This window comes from Cryptomeria japonica, chromosome 10, assembly GCF_030272615.1.
Source record: "Cryptomeria japonica chromosome 10, Sugi_1.0, whole genome shotgun sequence".
Lineage (NCBI taxonomy): Eukaryota > Viridiplantae > Streptophyta > Pinopsida > Cupressales > Cupressaceae > Cryptomeria > Cryptomeria japonica.
Genome location: NC_081414.1, coordinates 294,084,525 through 294,096,955, shown reverse-complemented (window position 1 = coordinate 294,096,955; position 12,431 = coordinate 294,084,525).

Genomic DNA, 12,431 nt, shown 5'->3' with positions numbered 1-12,431 from the left:
AAGAGCATAACTTTGGACCTCTTTGTTGAATGTTCTTATGCAAAAGATAACTAAGAAGGGGGGTGAATCAGTTGTCCACACAACTTATAAATATTTTCCTTAAATCAGATCCATGGTAACTTAAATTTATCACTCAATCCATAGAAAGATGTGAGCATGAAATAACATGAAAAGCATAATACATCATACACAATGAAACACCAGATTTGACGTGGAAAATCATGTTAATGGAAAAAATACAGAGATTATTATTCTCAATACATGAACACATGTTAGGGTGACACCGATTAAGGTGATTTTTACAAAGAATGGCTCACTTCACCAAAGAAAGAAAGAAAGGCTCAAAGTAGGAGGGCTCAATTCCTAGATGAAGAAGAATAAAATATAAAGAATACACCATCGATACACCTCTACAAGCATAAGATTTGTAGATACCTTTGGCTCACTGATTCTGCTAACTAAGACATGAAAGTCCACATGCTCAACATTTTTTTACCAACTTAGATAACAATTACCACTAACTCAAGCAATCAGGGAGATGTATCCTCTTTCACACACCTTCATCACATATGTTGATACATATATGCCATGACTTACACTTCCTTGCATTTTTATCCTGAACAAGTTATCATTTATTTATATCATCCTTACATATGCAAAATCTCCCAAGCTAAGCTAAGCATCTTAATCGAACACATTTCAAATTAGGTCGACACTAAACATTCCTATGGTAGAAAAGAAAGTAAAGTGAAACACAACACATCTTAACTAAAAACAAAATAAACATCATACATGTTACATGTTGATCCATAATCATTGGAGAAATAATGTGAAGTGTAAACACCTAAGGTCAGCCAAACCTAGAGTAAACATCATTGAACTTTGATGCCATGCTTCCAAAGCCTAAGAATTCATGCCAACTAAATATAATGAAGGTAAGGATATTACCAACTTATCTCTAAAATTACAATACTAGAAACCATAATGCGGAGAAATGTGGAGCATGCATTTCACATGAAAATGTTGTCAAACATTGTCACACACTAGTGAACATAACTTTCATTGCACTGCAATCTGGAGCACCAAATCTCAAATTTAACATCTCTAAACACTACTTAACAACATATCCAAACTACATGAATAGATGTACAATATACAAGAAATGCAGAGCAATACTCTCAACACAACTTCACATGAAAGTCAACATCAACTATACCTACCAGTCACTAATGACAACCAAAGCATGATGACATCAATGACAACACACCAACAACTCATTCTTCCCAAACTTGCAACAATCTCTCCCTTTGTCATTGATGGAAACACATCAACGACAACAACAATATTAAAAACCTCCTCTCCTCCTCTCCAGTGGGGATTTCTGGCGGCTCTCTCCTCCTCTCCTGTCTGTTGGGTCGGTCTTGTAAGGTCTTTTTGCTCTACTTTGGCTTGTGTCCCTTCTTTGTGCCCTTTCCCTTGTTGGGTCAGAGGATTTTGTGCTTGCAGTGCTTCTTCTTTCATTTTCCTCATCTCGGGCTGGGATTTGTGGAGCTCTTCTGATGCCCTTTGGGTGGAAATGCCTTGGTTTTGGGTCGTTTCTTGGCACCCTTCTTCTCTCTATGTGCCTATTAAGAAGGGTTTATCTCCTATAGAGATGGAGATATCTTTTGGAGAAGGAGTTGAGTGCTACTATTCTGAGGCGGCTATGCTGGGCAGAGGTTGTTCTTGTATTGTGTTGCAGTTGGTGTGGTCTCTCTTTCTGAAGAAACTTTGTTCTCTCCCTATTGAGGTGGGGGTTGTTTTTGTGATGCTGGAGTTTGGTAACACTTTTGGTGGTCTTGTTTCTTCTATGTGGGCCCTCAGTGCTTCCATGAATGGTTTCCTTTTGAGGGATTTTTCTCTTACTACTTAGTCCCATGGATCTCTTCTTGAGGCGTTGTGCCTTCCTATGGAGGTGGAGTGGTTGCTTGGTGTTTGGGTGGTTAAGGAGTTTTTTGGTGCTTCCTCTCATGGTTTGGAGGACCTTTCTCTTGAGGCTGGTGATTTGTTGGTTGCTGGATCTTTTCTCTCAAGCTATTTTTTGTATTCTCCTATTGAGGTGGAGAGTACGGCAGAGATTGGTTGGATGGATGCTTTCCTGATAGGGCCTCTGTTTTAGATCAAGGTGGTTGAGGGTACCATTGCAAAACCCTTTGAAATGGTTCTGGGAGTCATTTCAAAAGCTAGTTTTAAGGTTAGGGAAGCCTTTAAAAATCCCTTTTCCTTGTCTTTTCTTATCTGGCTGGTTGCTGATAGTTGTCAAGGGCCTAGTCCAGATTGTGGTTGTTTTTGGTTATGGGCTAGTCATGATTTTTATTGTCTGAAGTCTCTATCTCAGGTCAAGGGAGCCGGAAACATCCCTGTTGTTTGGCTGAGGGTGTATGCTAATCCTCATCATAGTCTGAATCTTTAGCCTAGTTGGTGTAGCCAACTTGATCTATTTTGATTATATCTTAAGTGTTTGGTTGGTTCTTACTGATGGTGTTTGCTGGTGTTTGCTGGCTTTTGCTGGTTTTTGTCGGCTCAGCTTTGTTTGAGCTACTGGTTTTCTTGGTTTATTTTCTTTGGCAGCATTGTTCTTTGGGTTCCAAATCCTGGTAAAATCTGAGGTTTTTGGGTCCCTCCAAAACCTGTTGTAAGGTGTTTGGGGTCCCCTCAAAACCTATTTTTCCATAATTAAAAACAACAATATTAAAAACTCTCATACTAAATTTTCAATACTTTTCAATACACTATTCTCCCCTTTGCCAACTACACTCTAATATTATCCCTTTGTCTCTTACTCTCCAATTCTCTCCAAAAATCTCCCCCTTTGTTACTCACATTTACTCTTCCATTTGCCAAAATTCTCATTCTCTCACCCTTTGATAGTAAGGACAAATGGCCAAACTCAAAAACAATTATCTCATTCTACTCAGCTCCCCAAAAACTCACAACTATACTTAGCTCCCCCTATGAGGAAGCCCCAATCATTAGTCCAAAATAACAATATTCATGAAGTTCATTGGACTAATGCACCTCTATATGCATCTAGTTTAGAAAAGGAGGGGCAATAACCCCCAATCTCTTCTGAAGATACTCAAAAGTATTCTTAGAGAGTGCTTTAGTAAAGATATCAACAATTTGTTCTTTGGTATGTACATTATCAAACTTCAACTCGTTCTCCAAAACTTTCTCCCTCAAGAAGTGATACGTGATCGAAATGTATTTCATCCTTGAATGCAGTACCAGATTCTTAAAAATATTTATTGCATTGGTATTGTCATAAAAGATAGAAATTATCTCATCAAACAATATTCCAATATCCTTTAGAGTTTTTTTCATTCATAATAATTGTGTGCAACAAGATGCAGTAGCAATATATTCAGCTTCAATAGTAGACAAAGATACTGAATCTTGTTTCTTACTTGACCAAGCAACCAACCGAGGTCTAAGGAAAAATACAACCCCACTTCTACTTTTCCTATCATCCACGCAACCAGCCTAATTTACATTGGTATAAGCAATAAGAGTGAAGTTAGGTCTTCTGGAATACCACAATCCATAGCCTTTTGATCCTTTTAAGTATCTAAACATTCTTTTCGCAACATCAATATGTGTCTCTCTAGGATCTTGATGGATTCTAGATACAAGACAGATAGCATGCATGATATCTAATCTAGTAGTAGTCAAGTGCAATAATCCTACAATCACTAATTTGTATTTTCTCTCATCAGTCTTTGGAGATTCAACATATTTTATCAACTTACAACCAGTAGCCATAGTAGTAAATATTGATTTAGCATTTTCTATTCCAAACTTCTTCAACATTTCCTTAACATACTTTGATTGTGAAATAAAGATACCATTATCCTTCTAACTTGTAAACCAAGAAATAAATTCATTTCCTCATTCATAGACATTTCAAACTCTTCTTGCATCTTATTAGCAAAATTCTTGCACGTTCCATCATTTCCTCCAAAGATTATATCATCCACATAAACAACCACAATCAAGATTTCATCTTCATAAACCTTAAAATAAAGATTACTATCAATGGTACCTTTTTGAAATCCTTGCTTCAGAAAATACCTATCAAGCCTTGCATACCAAGCTCTAGGAGCTTGCTTCAATCCATAAAACACCTTCTTTTATTTGCAAACCATGTCTAGAGTGTTTAATAGCTTGAATCCTTTTGGTTGTTCTATATACAATTCTTTCAGTTCTCCATTTAGGAATGTAGACTTCACATCCATCTGATAAACCTTGAATTTCTTATGTGTCACAGAAGCTAGAAACATTTATATAGATTCCATTCTTTCCACATGAGCATGAGTTTCCTCAAAATCTATTTCTTCTATGTTAATGAGTAGCCTTTACATACAAGTCTTTCTTTATTCATTACTATGTTTCAATCTTCATCCAATTTGTTCTAGCATACCCATTTAGTTCCTATCACATTCTTGTCAGTTGGTCTTGGGACAAGTTCCCAAGTCTGATTCTTCTCAATCTGTTCCAATTCTTCTTTCATAGCTCTTGTCCAATGTTGATCACTCCAAGCTTCTTTTACTATCTTTTACTCTATTTCTGAAATTAAGCATAAGTTCACCTATTCTTCAACAACTTTACTTCTTGTGGTAACACCTCTATTTTTCTCTCCAATAATCTACTTTCTTGAATGGTTTTTCCTGCACATACCTCTGAGTCTTGGGAGCAATTTTTGGAGTATCTTCCTTATTATTCTGCACTTTTATTTCTTCAGCCTTTTCTTATTTTTGTTTACTGGTAGACTCATCTAATTCATATCCAATCTTTCGATTTGTATTCTCTGGAATATCTTCATCAACTTTCACATTTATTCTTTGAACAATTCTTCTTAGTCTTTTGTTATAACATCTATAAGTTTTTCTTTTAGTAGAATAGCCAAGGAATACACCTTCATCGACTCTTGTGCCAAACTTTCTCAAATTCTCTTCATCTCATCTGATATAATACTTACTTCCAAATACTCTAAAATATTTCACAGACTGAGTCCTTTCATACCATAGTTCATAAGATGTCTTTCCATAGTTTCTTCTAATCTATACTCTATTAAGTGTGTATACTACGGTATGTATTTCTTCTTTCCAATAGATTTCTTGTAGACTTGCCTCATTTATCATTGTTCTAGAAATATCTTGAATTGTTCTATTCGTCCTCTCAACCGCACCATTATATTATGGTGTCCTAGGAGTAGAAAAAATCCTTCTTATCCCATGATTCTCACAGAAAGTATTGAACTCGTCAGAAGAAAACTCTCCACCTCTGTCAGACGTGAAACATTTGATTCTTCTATCTATCTCATTTTCAACCATAGCCTTGAATTTCTTGAACTTTTCTAGAGCTTCATATTTTTCTTTTAAGAAAGTAACCCAAGTCATTGTAGAGTAATCACCATTTAAGAGCATGAAATACTTGTCACCTTGTTGACTTCTAGTTCTAGTTTGACCACAAAGATTGATGTGCACTAATTCCAATAGTCCAGTAGAAAATTGTTCCTTAACTTTAAAAGTTCTCCTTATTTGTTTCCCAACTTGACATTCTTTGCAAATAGCAGAAGGCTTTGTAATCTTCAACAAATCTCTCATTGCTTGAATTGAACTAATCCTCACCAGACTATCAAAATTAATGTGACACGTCCTTTGCTACCATAACAAACTCTCATTAGTTTATTCCATCACCAATATCCACCAATTGTCCTAAACTGATAAATATTTCCATCTATCCTCTTTCTTACTGCAATCATAGTTCTATACCTCTTTTTGATCTCACACCCATTATTCTAAAAAACAAGATTATATCCATTTACACACATTTGACCAACACTCAAAAGATTATGATTTAAGCCTTTAACATAGAAAACATTCTCAATATTATGTTTGCCATCAAAACTTATAGAACCAATTCCAACTATCCTATCCATCTGATCATCTCCAAATATAATAACACCTCCATCATATTTTTCAAGCTTTACACACTTAGTCTTGTCACCGGTCATATGATTTGAACATATACTGTCAATAATCCATTCATCTTTATCTCTTCTAGCATGAAAAGTATATACAATGGTACCTTTAGTTTTAGTAACATCTTCCAAAGATTTTTCATTCACAATTTTTCTAGGGTTTGCAAAACAAGATTTTTACCTTTACCACCAAGAACAAACATTCACTATCTTCTTCATAATCAGATTCATCATAAGAAATACTAGAATCTTCTCTAACATAATTATCCTTCCTATCAAACTTTCCTTTACTTTCCATATTCTTTTGAATTAAAATTTTGCCAAGACATCTAGAAGCATAATGACCTATCTATCCACAACTAAAATATTTAAAGGGCAACTTACCTTTGTACTTTTTGGTTCCTTTCTTCATTCTTCTCACAAAGTTTGCCTCAATCTAATCAAAGTTTTCTTCATCAAATTCCTCATCTTTTGTTGATTTAGTAGCCTTAAATAAAATTTATATTCTTGCACTTGTGGTACCAAATTCTCTCATCTCAAAAGCTAATAATGATCCATACAAGTATTCTCTATTATACTTATTCTAATTCTATGATTTTTTTATTGTTGAAACCTTATAGCTATAGTGTTTAGTAAGAGTTTTGGGTACCTTTTTCACAACTTCATCTTTTAGCAAGTTACCACCAAGACCTTTGATCTCAGTTACAACATCATAAATCTTATGTAGGTAGATAATTATATTGTCTTATTATTCCATCCACAAGCATTCATACTTAGTCTTAGCATTCTACAACTTCCCTTATTTGACTATATCATCTCCTTCATAAGTATTGTGCTAGATTAAAATGGAATTGGGTAGACTAAGACTTGATCCCACTCTCATTCACACATTGAAATACAAAAGATCCTAAGGAAGTGATTCACTTTGACTTCCTCTTATGAAAGAGAGTCAAGGAAACTTTTAGGGTTTCTATTCCTTTAGTGATATGCAAGGGAAAATGAGTCAAACGTAAAGTGGTAACAAACTAACCTAATGAAATGTATGAGAAAACAACTAAGATAACTACACAAATAGACTGATATAGGAATGAAACTAAAACATAGAGTACAGATCTGAGAGGAGAATTATGATATGCACTTGATATTAAAATTTTAGCCTAATTGAGCTAGACCGAGGCATTGGGTGCAATGGTCCTTGTTACCAGATTGAGCTATAAATTAGGAATTTGCAAATTGAAATATTTTTTACCTAAATTTCTAAAACCTGCAACTGAATGAGGAGGACCAAGGCACTAGGTGCTCCGATCCTACAGGTCTGGGTCCAAATTCTAGATCTGGATTTGTGCTTGTTAATTGAGACTTCTCAAAAATTCTCAACTCTAACAGAAACCTGTACCTCCACCTATGATCTAAAAAATGATATGTAGGTGGCTATATAGGGTTTTGCCTTAGTCAAACCCCTTGTTTTGGTGATTTCCACCTCCACAAATAGCCAATAAAGTATTGATAAGTGTGTGTGCCCTAGAATCTCATGTGTTTGTAAGATTACTATGAGCTAAAATGCAAAATTAGAGTTCTACCCTATGTTTGGAGTAAAAACCCTAAATGAATGTAATGTGAATGCTTCAAATCATAAATGCAATGTAGATCTAAAGCAATAATGTAAATCTAAAAATGAACGATGTATAGATCTAAAAACTCACATAGATATATGAGAGTAACATGAAACCATACCAAACCCTAAGGGGGAGGTACAAGCTAATCAACAATTGATGATCTCCTTGTTATTCTTCAATATCTGCTAAGCTTCAATTGATGATGAAAAAGGTTGATGAAGACTTGATGAATGATGAATTTTTTGATTGTAGACTCCACATAAAACCTGTACTTTCACTTCATAAGATGTCTCCTTAAATTGCTAGAGAATCGATCCTTCAAATGAGGAAAGAAAAGATTATATATATGAAACCCTAACTTTATTTTTTATCACCGATTGACCTAGAATTGATGAAATTTCCCACAAAGTAGGATTTGAACATTATAATACCAATAAATTAAGATGTCAAAATTTAGGCAGAAAAAGTCGGGACTGGTATGGAGGTCATACTAGTCCGACAAACTTTTTTACAAATTGCTAGGGATGCAAAATATCATGATTACAAAGTCAAATCCAGCTCGGTGGGTCAATCCAAGGTGTTTAGATGTTTGAAAATATTCTTTTAAGATCAAAATTAGGGCTTTATTAGGATTAATTAAAATGAAAATAAAAAGGGGTACACTAAGGGTTAAGGGCCCAATTTTGTAATATGTGAGTTGGTGAGAAAGGACCGTATATTTAATTAAATTAATAATTAAATGCTTAAAGGAACCTTGGAAATGAAAAATGCAATGCAACACATTAAGGTGGGTGCTAACCTAGGCATGAAATTGGACTACCCTAATCAAGGTGTATAATTTGCAATGTTACATTTAGCCCCATTTTTAGCAGCCATATGAAACCACGTGCACATGCAAGCTAAAAAATAGAAAAGCAAACATTCATAGGAAAAAGGATATATCCTTAAAATATCGAATGAAGCCCCCAGTGGTATCTATAGTACAATGTTAAGAACTGCATCCTACAAAACCACATTATTATTTGAAATCACAAAATCAACTAAATGCTTTCTAAGAGTGATGAAATTAGAGGGTAGCTATATCCCCCCTATTTCGGCTTGCTAATTAATGAGTTGAAATAGGGTATCATGTTTATCACATTGAATTGTGAAGAGAGGTGAGGACAAATGCTCACAATGAAGCTTGATACAAGAGCAAATAAAATTGAGGAACATTTGGTAAGAAAGAGAATTGGAACATGATTCTAATACAACCAACGGTGTAAGAATCAGAGTCACCTACCTAGAGATGTAAAAGATTAAGCGAAAAATATAGAATCAAGGTTTTCAGGAGGATACCTTAAATAGTGAAAATAAAAATATTCATTTGTCTTATTCACTTTTTTTCTCAAATTGCAAAAGAGGAGCCCACATAGCACAAAATGCTACGTCAATGACCTAAAATGCACATGCAGATCGAGATCCTTACGCAAACTGTGATCGAGGAAGCACTGTTGAACGAGGTAAGCCTTCCCAACTGCATCTCTACTTTTTGTTATGCTTCATTTGACTACTTGGAAACCCTAATTCACATGTGTCACCCAACAGGAGTGCCCTAGTCCACCCAAGGTCCCAATGGGGCACTTTGATCCCATTGGGAAACTCTAGTCCTGTTAGAGTGTTCCAGTCCCAGTAGGGTGCCCTCATCCCCAAAAAAGGGTTACTAGAGTGGTACACATGGAATCAAGCCTTTGATGATGTAGATTAGATAATGATTTGATGTCCTTGATGCTTGATAGATTACTGATTCATGGTTTTTTATTTTGCAAGAGTTTCCATACCTATGAGAGCATATTGTCAAACTCACATACCGTAATATGTGGAGCTAGATTCCTCGATTATCCATGGAGGATCAACAAATTCTCCATGCAGTGGGTCTATGGTACATCTATAATATGTCAGCTATCAAGTTTCATGGGTCCATGCTCATGGCTTTGATGGAGAGGTGGGATCCTGACACCTCAACAATCATCCTACAAGTGGGAGAGATGACGGCTACCCTATATGATGTATATCGCATTCGTGGACTTCTAGTAACGGGATGGATGATGAGATATCAGACAAAAAGCTTGTAGACAACCATTAGGAGAGAGAAAATTTATTGTATCGGTAGAGATGTGCACATGGAGATGAAGGTTCAGATTCTCATCTGATGGTTACTTCATCCTTTCGACATAATTCCACTACTGAGGAGACTCATGATTACCATAGTGGGGCTAGTCATATGTCCCAATGGGCGAGGCAATCACATGTCCAGAGGCCTTACATGTGTCATATGTGCGATGGAGGAGAAACACGCTATGTTCTCAAGGAGATGGAGCATGTTAGCTCATCTCTTCCATGACTTGGGATACTTTGCATATGGGAAGGGGAAGAGTTTGATGACATTAGCTCTTCTGTAGATCTGGATGTTTGAGCATATCACATGCACTAGGCCAGTAGAGTATCCAATTGATGTGGACATTGATGAGCCTCAATCATATACTTATCCATGCACCACTAAATCATGGCACATGGGTGACCTATTATATTGGAGAGTGGTGATAGACAAATTGTAAATTGATGACATTGTGTGGAGGCCATACAGGTGGATGGCCACTTGACTAGGTCTGCATAGGCAACTTTGACACATGCAGTGTAACCACTTTCTAGAGGGTTGCCATAGCTATATTTTCATGTCATTCTATTTTGATAGAGTGAGAACACAGTTCAATCTAGAGAAGGGCATGCCTACAATATTACCAATCTACATATGACACTCTCTATGTACCATGAGACTAGGATGTAACTAAGATAGAGCTCATAGATTCAGATGATGAGGTAGAAAAGGTCATGCCCCAAATCAAGGATGACATTGGGGTCTAGCAAAGCTATGGCACATGGTGGGATAAGAGTTTCCTTGGACCCATCTTTCTATTAGACTACCTGAGAGGGAATCCCAGTCCATGGACGAGATCATCCAACTCATATAGTGAGGAGAGAGGATAGGAGGCCTCAGAGGACCCTAGCAGTGAGGATGGAAAAGACCACTAGGATGAGGAGGAGGATGAGAAGGAGGTTGAAGAGGAAGAAGTGAAAGAAGAGGAGGTGCAAGATGAAGAAAAGGAGTATGAGAAGGATGAGGAACAGGGGGATGCACTAGATCATCCAAAAGATGAGACCAGAGACCTAGATCCACCTGCAGTAAAGGATACAGGGGAGGATGCAACAAGAGAAGAGGAGACAACCTTAGAGAGGCCGAGCTCAATAAAATGGAGGTCTTACCCATCTGAGCTACATCTTGAGATACAGAGGTGGTACAAATGCGAAGAGAGTAGTGGGGTTGTACCCTAGAATACAAAAATCTCAGACTCCTATCATATCTGATCCTATGTGGTAGAAGGGAGGTCCAAGTAAGAATCTAGTTGAATAATTTTAAATTTTAAAAATTTAAATTCTTGTATGATGATGTATAGATAATATTCTCTCTCTACAATCAGTGTGCAGGGATGGCGCAATCTTATCCATCACTCACTTATGGATATCATCATTGCATTATGCATTCCACAAGCTTCATAGATCATATGTAGACTAAAATGGAGTTTTAGACATCATGAGGATGTATTCAATGCAATGAGGATAGAGATAGAGCTTGGTCGAGAGGAGAGGGAGCAACAACAACGTGAGCTTATAGAGGCCCGTATGGAGCCAACCATGTATAGGGGTATAATGATGGATCAAGGTCAGAACAATTCATCAAGGAGTCACTCTTAATCTACCTCTACCTATCATCATACATATATGGGACCACCATGATAGGGGCCAGAGGGTTCAGGTAGCCACCATCCATAGGGGTGGTGATATAGAGGCCACATTTTGCATCTAGTGGCTAACATGCATATGATGTACCTAAAACATGTGTGTGTGTGCGTGTGATGATCTTTTGTCTTAAATTTGTTATTTTAATCACAAAACAATGTGTTATATTTCCTTGATTAAAAGTAACAAATTTGGAAAATGTGCATGTATGTATCATTTAATTATCATGTGATTGATTGCTCAATACTTCCATAATTACATTGATACATGTATGATTTAACTAAACAACTAAGTGTTTAATTAAATACTACAAATAGTCATATAATGCATTTATGTTAAACTACATGACTAAATGTGATCTAATTAAGGTCTTAATTAAATACAACATGATGTAATTTAACACACATAAAGAAAAATGCATGATAAGCTAGTATAACAAAAATGTAAATTCCTAAGAAATTACACAATAAATTCAAGACAACCAAAACTAAAAGATGTTTGTCAAGAATGAAGCAATATAGATGAAATAATGAAAATTTAATACCATAAGCTTTAATGAATACATGCTAATGTACCATACAATTAAAATGAAAAGAAAGAGAAGAGAAGGATATCTAAGCATAATATCTACGAAGATGCATGGCGTTTATGGGTTCCTTAAGAGGTGTACCTCCCATATCCACTATTTTGTAAGCACCTGATCCATAAAATTCAATGATGATATATGGTCCAAGACAATTTGGGCTAAACTTTCCTTTTTCTTTCATCAAAGAATTTGCATTGATTCTCATAAAGTATTAGATCACCTACAGAGAAGGAAAGTTGAATAAATTTATCATTATAATTTTGTTGTAAGGTCTTATGATAGGTTTGAATATGCTCGAGAGTGTTTATGCGTTGTTCATCAAGAATTTCAAGTTATTGAAGGTATTGTTCTCTATAAGAATCATCTCTAA